The sequence below is a fragment of the Capra hircus genome, chromosome 7 (assembly GCF_001704415.2).
Source record: "Capra hircus breed San Clemente chromosome 7, ASM170441v1, whole genome shotgun sequence".
NCBI classification, from domain to species: domain Eukaryota; kingdom Metazoa; phylum Chordata; class Mammalia; order Artiodactyla; family Bovidae; genus Capra; species Capra hircus.
The window spans coordinates 88,105,304-88,115,777 of record NC_030814.1 but is presented as its reverse complement, the minus strand read 5'-3'; positions in this window follow the sequence as shown (position 1 = coordinate 88,115,777).

The window sequence follows — 10,474 nt, the reverse complement described above, 5'->3', positions numbered from 1 at the left end:
ATTGGAATACCAATCTCCAATACAGAGCTTCATTCGGTGAAAGAAGCCACATTGGAGATGGTCAGTGTGCAAAGACCCAGGGGTAAGATCTATCCATGACTGACTCTGGGACCTCAGGTCTCTTGGGAAGAGAGACTTGGATAGACTGATTGTCTTGAGGGTGAAAGGGGGATATCTATAACAGCCCAACATGTGGGAAAGAATCTTGGCCACCCATTGCCTGGATACTGCTGCTGCTAAGTCGCGTCAGTCTTGTCCAACTCTGTGCGACCCCATAGATGGCAGCCCACCAGGCTCCCCTGTCCCTGGGATTCTCCAGACAAGAACACTGGAGTGGGTTGCCATTTGCCTGGATACTAGAAGGAGTCTAAAAGTGACAGCATTTGATAAATGAAAGTGAACAAACGATCAGATAATGAGTGATCAATTCTGAAACCTAATTTTCAAAAAGGCAGCACAGGTTCAAAGGAAAAAAGAAAAAAGCCAGGTTAGGAACGGTTGAGTCAAATAGTGAACAACCTCTGTCCTCAGGGGAGGCTAGGGCCTCAGCCATGCCTGGGGATGAGAGGACATCCCCTGACTCATGGGAAAGACACTAATCAGGATCAATATGATTTTGTGGGGGAGGATATTAAGAGAAAGACCTATAAGATGTTCCTTTGCCTGGACTTTTCTTTCCTCCCACTATCTGGATTCCACACCCACTCCTGCTCATGTGGCCCTTCCCCAGTGTCTCCACACTCCAGCCCCAGAGCTGCCAGCCCACCCCTACCCAGCCTGTCTGCTCTTCACCACCTCCTACACAGGTCCCACTCACCTTCTTTGAAAAAAGATGACATTCTTTGATTTTCATTCTGGGCTACAGATGTGATATATATTCATTACAAATGACTTGGAAAACTCAGAAAAGTACCAAAGGGAGTACAAAAACCACCTTCAGTGCCAAACTTGGAGGCAGTCACTTTCTCCTGACACATCATTTTGTGTCTTTTTTTGACACCCTTACAAACACGTCTTCTTTTATGTATTTATTTTTTTAGTTGGAACTATGCTTGCAGTCCAGTTTATAAATTTTATGAAACTGAAGATTTCATGAGAGTAGGAATGTTATCTATTTTGTTCATTGCTGTTCAGTAGCACGTGGTGGTCACTCAATAAATATTTGTTAGAAGAGTGGATTTTATAATTTGTTTTCACTTAATGCAATGTAACCATTTTCTGGCATTTTTTTGTGTATTCTCTTATGCTGTTATTTTTAACTGCTGCATGGTATTTTATCCTATCTGTATACAATATTTTTTAATCTAACCCACTGTTAGTAGATGTTGAAGTTGCCTTGAATTTTTTATACTACAGGTAATATCTGGCTGAATATCTTTGAGTATTCATATATAGCTATTTCTACACGTTACTTTCAGAAGATAGATTTCTAGAAGTGAAATTGCTGGATTCAATGTGCTTCTGTACTTTTGTCTAATTGCTCTCCCACCCCAAAAGGCTGATTTGCATACATGTCCTTAACCCTTTTCAGTGGAATCTATTATCATGTTTTAAACTTTGATAATTGATAGTAAAGATGTACCTTATTTTTACTGAATTTTCTTTGATTACTTGTGAAATTGGCTAATTTTTATGTTTACAAGCTATATATATATTTTTCTTTTCCATCTTACTTAGTTTTCTTCTTGCCCCTTATTTTTTTCAGACTCTCTTCTTTTTCAAATTGATTTCTAAGAGCTCCTCATATAATAAATATTTCTGAGTGGCAAAATTTTAAAACTTCATGTTGTATTTTTGTTTAGTGTTTCAGCTTTCTGATAATTGATCTATTTCTGTGCCACAGATTTGATTTTTGTGTTACTCATTATATTATTTATTGTAGTATTTTAGTTTTTAGTATTATTCTACTTTCAAAAATGTCTCTTGGTCAGTATTGTCCATGAACATTCTTTGAATTAAATTGAAACCCATTTTGTGAAGTTTTAAAATGAGAGTGCATTAAATATAAATATAAACTTTGGAGAGAATTGGTGTCTTTGTAGTATCTAGTGTTGTAATCTAAGAATATCATTCATCTCTTAATTCATTGGAGCCTTCTTTTATGTTCTTCTATAAAGTTTTATAGTGCTCTTCATCTCAATCCTGAACATACCTCATTTATTCCCATTTTCTATTTTTTGTTGTTGTTGTTGCTTTAGTAAAGGAAATATTTTCCTGTAATGTTTGTTTTCACACTTCATAAATATTCAATCACCTTACAGACACTCCTGTGTAGTACAATAGTTTTTAGTTTCTTCTCTTGGAGTTTCTACCCTCTAGGTGCTCACTTTTGGTCTTTCCTCCTTCTCTCTTCCATTTACATACAGGTGGAGGCAGAACTGTTTGAATACCTCAAATCAGAGGACAGGTCATCATGGGCCCCTGTCCTCAGAGGAATATGGATGATCTTCTCCCAGTGGGATCATTTGTGCTTACGAGTCTAATCTGGAGGAAAGATGTCCAGAGTGAGACAGGAGGGACACAGTTTGCCCAGCCGAGGAACTTCGGAAACAGGTCTCTTGGGAGGAGCAAAAAGTAGGTGAAGCAGAGAGCACCTGGGGGGAGTTGTAGGTAATATGGCCAGAGGTTCAGTATAGAAACTGGCTGTGGGTGTTTGGAGCTACTGGAGGCCCTGAATTCCTCATCTGGCAGGAAGATCTGCCAGATCTTGAGGAACATGGGAATGGGAATGGGAGAGCCCAAGGGAGAATAGGGACTGAATGTGCAAATGTCGTGGGGTAGGATCTGTGGAAGAGCTCCAGAGGGAGCAGAGGTGCTTGGAAGGAGAGGACCTGTCTGCCAATCTCCTTCCTTCAAGTGCCCATGTCTGCTCTTACACCCGAAGGCATCCTTCCTGAGCCTTTCCATAGGCATAAGTTTAGAGGTCCATCCTCCTGGCTCCTAAAGGGCTCATGCTGACTCAGGAACACACACACACACAAAATGTTGTCCCCAGCACAAATTGTGTCTACTTCTCCACTTAAACAGGTCTTGTTGATATTTACAACTGCTGCTTTAAGATTTTCATTCTGAAATCCTACAACACCGGACTTAATTACTGAGTGTCTTCTGAATACCAAATGATGAGCACATACCAGCCTGTGTGCTGGGTGGAGGAGGTGGCAGGTGGCAGGCCTTGTGGGTTTCAGTCTGATGCTCCCACAGGTGTCAGTGGCTGAATCACCGCCCTCACTCCTTACCCCACATTCTCTGGAAATTCACCTTCTAAAACTGTCCTCTCTTCACTACACACTTGGGCCCAGCACGTCCATCCTGCGTGTTTTAGATTCCATCGCCTTTTTTTTCTTTTGGGGGAACTTTAATTCTACTGATTAAAAATATTTTTTTGAAATTATTTCGAGGGAGGGTGGAGTCATACAGCACATGTATGCAGGATGCATTGGTATTTTAGGTGGATTCCCTGCTGTGTGTCATCACTGAGACCTCGTGGTTCAACCAGGGTTTCTACAAATGCGGGGGATATTCCCTTTCTTTCTCTCCAAGGTTTGCCCCCACACAAACCACACTGAAGCTTTTAATAGCTTCGGGGATGACAGCAAAGACTTGGCTTATATTTGCTATCTTTTCCCATTAGAAAGTAGATTGGCTCCTGAATTCAAATCTCTTCTTTTCAAGAAATTAACTCTTGCTTTTAAAGCATCTGCGTACAATGCAAGAGACCTGGATTCGATCCCTGGGTCAGGAAGATCCTCTGGAGAAGGAAATGGCAACCCACTCCAGTACTCTTGCCTGGAAAATCCCATGGACAGAGGAAGCGTGGTAGGCTACAGTCGATGGGGTCGAAAAGAGTCGGACACGACTGAGCAACTTCACTTTCACTTTTTCCTTTTTACCTAGAAAATCCTCTATTTCTAATTTTACTGAGAAAAGATATTAAATTGTTGTGGACTCCTCTTTAATATGACAAAGGACACGGGCTTTGGAGTCAGATGGCTTTGGACAGATCTCAGGTTAGCTATGAAATCTTGGACAAGTTCCTTCAGCCTTCTGAGCCTCAATATCCTCATCTGCAAAATTAGATATTTTAGTAAAAATGATCACAAGCGATAGTAACCTACTCAAGCCAGATAAAGATTGACTAGAGGTCACTGGGAAGTACCTCACTTGCTCCAAATGCAGGAATGTAGCTGGGCCTCCAGGGTACACCAGAATCAGGAATACACCCACAGTTGGAAATGCAGGTCACAAGTTCATAATCTGTCAAGGACTGGCTAAAAAAAAAAACCTTTCCCTGGGGATTTTTTTGAGATGCAACACAGTTGGGCCTGAGGCCTCTTCTGGTCTGGTTTTTTGCACTGACTTCCTTCACCCCTCACTGGCCCAAGGAGCACTCAACAATGAATTTCTCTTTGTTTCTCATCGTTGCTTCTCTGGAAGTATTTGCTTCATTTTTCATGTTCTCTGCAGATGTGCACTCTGCAGAAAAGGACTAAAATTCCAATTCCAAATTCCCTTGGATGAACTACATTAGGTTCAGCTATTGTACCAGTTGTTGGTCATTTGGACCAATCATCGGTGACAAGGGTAGAGTCACCTGTTTGAACATGGCAGCTCTTGTAAAGCTATGGATGGATTGAAAGTCACAGTGCAACTGTTGCAGAGATAATCCTGGCATCCTTATAGAGTTGCTATGGTAGAATATGAGCTCATCATATAATTACACCTGGATGGTGCTCAACAAATCTTTAGGTACTGCCCTGATTGCTTGTTCGATATCAGCCTGGCACACTAGAGATAGATGTTGTTTTATTTTAGCGGAAATTCAAGTTACATATTTAATCATCAGTTAAAATTTTGTTTAGGAGATTTTGTGCCTATATTTATATCTGATATTAGCCTATCTATTTTGTGTCGTTTAAAAATTTGATGTCACATCAACTTTTGGAATTCTATCTGTATTTACTTCATAAATTAAATGATAACTTTTTTATAGTTTCAAATACTTTATATGCTATAGACATTATTTATACCTTCAAATGAAATGAAATTCTCCTTAGAGGGTGTACGTGTGCTCAGTCATGTCCAACTCTTTGCAACCCCATGAACTGAAGCCGCCAGGCTCCTCTGTCCATGGAATTTCCCGGACAAGAATACTGGAGTGGGGTGCCATTTCCTTCTCCAGAGGGTCTTCCTGACCCAGGGTTTGAACCTGAGTCTCCTGTGTTTCCTGCATTGGCAAGCAGGTGGATTCTTTATCACTGAGCTACCTGGGAAGTCCTCTTTAGGGAGTAATGGTTAACATATTAGACTGGGAGTCAGAGTGTCCACATTTTGGTCTTTGTCTTAATTTTCTGTGTGACCTCAAGCAAGCCCCTGTTCCTCCTGGGGTTCTATGTGATTAGGGAGGACAGGACAGTGGCTCAGATGTGTTGAGCCCCCACTTAGCTGGTTCTTCTGGGGAGTCAGCCACTGGTCACTGGGGTTGGTTCTTTTGGCAGTCCCCTTCTCTGCCTTTCTGGTGCCTTCCAGCAGATTTCTAGCCAGTAGTGTTTTCCCTACCTTTCCCTCTATGTTGTGCTCTTGTTTCTTTCCTGGCCCTGAGGGCAGCCTCTTAAAGTACTGTTTTTGTTATCTGTGGGTCTGAGCCCACTGGGCAGTGTCTTTAGCATTGATTTTCTTGGTTCCCTGTAATAAGCTCTGAGACTGGGAAGCAGCCTGACTCCCTCCAGGGAATGTACTGTCCTGTTCTGAAAATTCACTTCTCCTTAGACTTCCCAGCACTGGCCCCTCCCCAAGAACTCTTCCATCACCTCTAGAAAGGCCTGCCTCTGCCTGCCTCCCTATACTATCTAACATCTTCCTGGGCTAACATGAGCCTCTCTTAAGGGCCTCATGGCCACCTCCAGTCCTGACCACGTGGACTTCTAGTGGCCACCAGAGAAGGGAAAGACTTGGGCACATGCAGGGAGACCACAAATCAGGATATGAGGAGTCTGGTAGCACTGACCCTCTACTCACACCTTGCAATTCATGCCATATAGGTGGGGACATCATTCTGTCATCATCTTCCCATGACATGCTTCTCCCTCTCCAGCATTCCAACCCTTTCTGAGCCAAGAGAGAGCTCTGGAAATGCTTCTTGTTGAAAGAGATTTTTCCTTGTTATAGAAATGCCTATTCATTGTAGAAAAATTGGAAAATACAGGTAAATTCAAAGAAGAGGAAAACAAACAAACTCCTATAATCCCAGCAGTCAATGATAATCACTATTAACTTTTCTTTGATTTTTTCCATGAATGTATATTGCCTAGAAAATCCTATTGACACAGGAGCCTGGCAGGCTACAGTCCATGGGGTCGCAAGAGTTGGACATGACTTAATGACTAAACCACAATACATGCTTTTAAACATAGGTGGCTCAGATGGTAAAGAATCTGCCTGCAGTGCAGGAGATCTGGGTTCAATTCCTGGGTTGGAGAATCCCCTGGAGAAGGAAATGGCAACCCACTCCAGTATACCTGCCTGGAGAATTCCATGGACAGAGGAGCATGACGGGCTACAGTCCATCAGGTCACCAAGAGTCGGACACGACTAAGTGACTTCACACTACAACACATGAAAATCATCCTGAATATGTTGTTTTGTAACCTGCATTTTTTTACATGGCCACATGCCGTGAACATCTCTCTGTGTCATTCCACAGTCTTCTGTATCATCATTTTTATGGGCAGCAGAGCATCCTACAGACGTACAAAAATGAATTCCACTTTGGGATTGGACTTTTGGATAGTTTCCGCCTTGGCATTATTGTAAATAACACTGCAGTGACAATCCTCATGGACAAAAAAAATCATGATTTTTTTTTTCTCCATGTTAATTTCTAAGCAAACCTGCTGGTGGTAGTCAGAGTTTAAGAATTTTTTGAGGTTTGTGACACAGCTTGCCAAGCTTCCCATCAGAAAGGGTTTGCAGGATGTCAGACACTTAGGTGTCCACATTTTCTCCTGATCTTTACCCTGCTTTTATTGTTGAGTTCATCTGGCCTGGCGGTGGGCTAAGCTGCCTAGGTTGCCACCAGGAAAAAGGGGCTGGCTTCTGGCTAGATGGGAAGAGTGATAGAAGGAAGGGACTTCCAGGTGAGTGAGGTGTGGCTTATGGAAGCCTGGTCCTTCCTCCTCTTGGAGGGATCAGCACCCCTATGACCTAGACTTTGGAAGAAGGAGACGGGAAAAACAGGTGGCGGCATTAAGGCAGCTACTTCACATCTCACCTGAATGAGCTGCTAGGCAGAGAAGGGCAGCATTTCTTCTTCCTGGAATTCCCTGTCTTTGTCCTTTGCCTATTTGTCTTTTTCTTCTTGATTTCAGTTACAGATCAAACCCTTCTTCTGTTGCCAGTGTTACAGTTTTTGCAAGTTTTCTATTTATCTTTTAGATTTTTTAATGGTGGTTTTTTAACATGGAGACATTTAGAATTTGCATGTAGTCAGATCTTCAGATCTACCAGTCTTTTCCTTTGTGGTTTCTGCCTGCTTTGTTGTGATGAAAAAGATTTTCCCTACCCCCAGATGGTATAAGCATTCAACCAAATTTTCTTTGAAATGATTCGTTTCATTTCCAAAATCTTTAAGGTATGGTTTGTTTTCCATCAGTCCTGACCTTGTGTGAGCTGGAGACATGTGCACCGGTGTCTCAGGGATCAGTGCTAGTGACTTGATCAGCCCTGTGGATGCAGGACAAATTCCAAGGGCTTCATTTCTATCTTTCTCTGGCTCCCAGGAGCCCTTAAGTTATCTAGTTGACCTTTTTAAGAGAAAAGAATATAGCTGCCTTTGTCTGATTGGCTCATCAGAGAACTTCCAATCAAAAGAAACCCCAATAAATGGGTTAATTGATTTCTGACAGTTTGGCAATGGCACTTCCGTAGCACAAGTACATTTCATGTGAGCTGACTTTTTTTTTTTTGTTCATTGCTATATCCCCAGTACTTACACAATGCTTTGCACTTAGAGGGGACTCAGCATAGTACTTGTTAACTAAATAGTTAACTGAATGAATGCATGGACATTATGTATCCTTTTTTTTTTTTTTTATTTAAAGAGGTAATAAAATAAGGAAAGTACTCATGTGGTCAGGTTTTAAAAAGCAGCATATGATACCAAATAAATTTATCCTTCATTCATTTAGCAAATATTTATTGAATTATCCTATGCATGGGAAAAATGATTGATGTAATGATTAAATGAGTTAACATATTGTGTTAGTCTTTCTGTACTGCCATAACAAAATACCACATATTGGGTGGTGTAAACAAAAGAAATTAATTTTCTCATGTATCTGGAGGCTAGAAGTCCAAGGTTAAGGTGTTGGTAAGGTTGGTTTCTGGTGAGGCCTCTCTCGCCTTGCAGATGGCTGCCTTCTTGCTGATTCTTGACAAGACCTTCCTCTGAATGCGTGTCCTCCTGGTGTCCTTTCCTCTTCCTGTAAGGACACCAGCTCTCCTGGATTAGGATTCTACCCTTATGAACTCATTTTCCCTTAATTATCCCTTCAAAGGCCCTGTTTCCAAATATAGTCATATAGGGGACTTCAACATGTAAATTTTGGGAAGACACAATTCAGTCCCTAACTCACATGTAAATCATGTATCAGAAATGCTTAGAAATAATGGCTGACCCATATTAATCCTAAGCACTATATAAACATTATTATTATGAAATACACAAAATTGCACTGGTTATTATCCTTGGGGATAATTTCCAAACATTTCTATGTTGAACAATTTTATTAATTTGGGGGGAAAAGCACTACTATTCAATAAAAGACATGAGTTGAACATGGTTTGCAACCATTTCATCATATATTCAAAACCTTTGCTCTGGATAGGAATTTCAAGTTCTTGGCTCAGCTGTCCAGATTTGTGGTTGTCACAGTAAAGAGCTTGGCTCAAGCAGGCCCAGCAGCCAGCATCTCTGTCTCCTAGTGTGTGCAGTGGTGGGGGTGGTGTGCCTTGTGCTGTGTGCCCAGTCCCACGCCCACCCTCTAGAGGGCTGGAAAGACCTTTAACAATGGGGCAGTGAGTGGGTCAGCCTGAGTACTTGGTTGCAAACAACAAAATTCATACTCACTACTTTAAGCAGAAAGAGAATATATTTTAAAATGTTAGGAAGCTTACAGCATAGTTGGTAGGGATCAAGAAGCAGGGTTAAATCTCAACTTTCAGAAACAGCTCCCAAATCTATCTATTACTCATCACTTCTGCTACCTGCCTTGTGTCAGCAAGATAGAGCCCACATGTAGGACTCTCACCTGCTCATTGCTGGCTTTTGAATCAAAGGCTCATGAGGGTTCATCTCACTGGTATAGTCTAAGTCACTTAGCTACCTCTTCCTGCAAGAGCGGCTGGATAGGAGAGTTTTCTGGATTCTACCTTGGGAAGGAGGTACTTACAATGTGGGGAACTATCCAAAAATAGGAGAGTGTTCAAAAATACTGGAGAGCTCAAATAACAGAGGGTCCATCACTGTCGGAGAAGCATGGCCCAGATGTCCTAAGTGTAGGAAAACCTGGGTCCAGAGTAACTAAGTCCATCCTTGACTGGCTGTCAGGGTTACTAGAAGGCTGGACTTAGAACGGACGTGAGGCCCTGCAGAACAGAAAGTGGCCGCTTGTGATGATGAAGAGGCCTCAGAATTATTGCTAGTTAGTTTTGATGCCCAGAGGCCTCTAGATCCACCTCTTCTTATACCAGTGAACACAGAGAGGGATAGAAACTTGCTCAGGGCTGCTCCGCATGACAGAAGCAGAGCCAGGACTGGGAGCGGCGTCCTGCATCCCACTCCTTATGCCTGGCAAGATCTAGAGCCCTACTCAGATATTTCCCTCTCCCCAGGATGTCTCCCCTGGGTTGGATATATGTCATCATGTTCACCACCCTGGACTGCTATTACTGCTGCTTCCTACTTGTCTCTCCTGCCCCTTCAGTGCCCAGCAGGGGGCAGGCACATTATTAGTAAACAGGAGCTGAATGAATTAACAAATGAAAGTCTAGGGGCGAGAACTGCTCTGTGGCCTGAGGAAGACGCTCTCATCGCTTCAGTTTCCTGCTGTTACATGTGATAATGTTCTCTGCGTTCTTTGGGTCAGGCCCTGTGCCAAGGCTGAAAATATGATCAGGATCCTGCCTGCCTGCCCTCTCAGAGATGCTGATCTGAGAGGAGATGGCATAAACAGCACTGACTGACCACTCCTGCAGCTGGCTGACCTTGCTAACAAAGAGAGAAATCCAAGGGTCCCCCAGCTCTGCCTAGGTATCTGTGGGCCCCCAGTTCACTCCTGTTGGGTTCCATGATTGCCACACTCATGTAGAGTCACAACTTTCCAAGCTAACAAATGGTGCATAGATGGAAAACCACAGAGTGGAAAGGAAATCTCTGAAGCCCAGGACAGGAAAGAACAAGACCCCTTACCTAGTG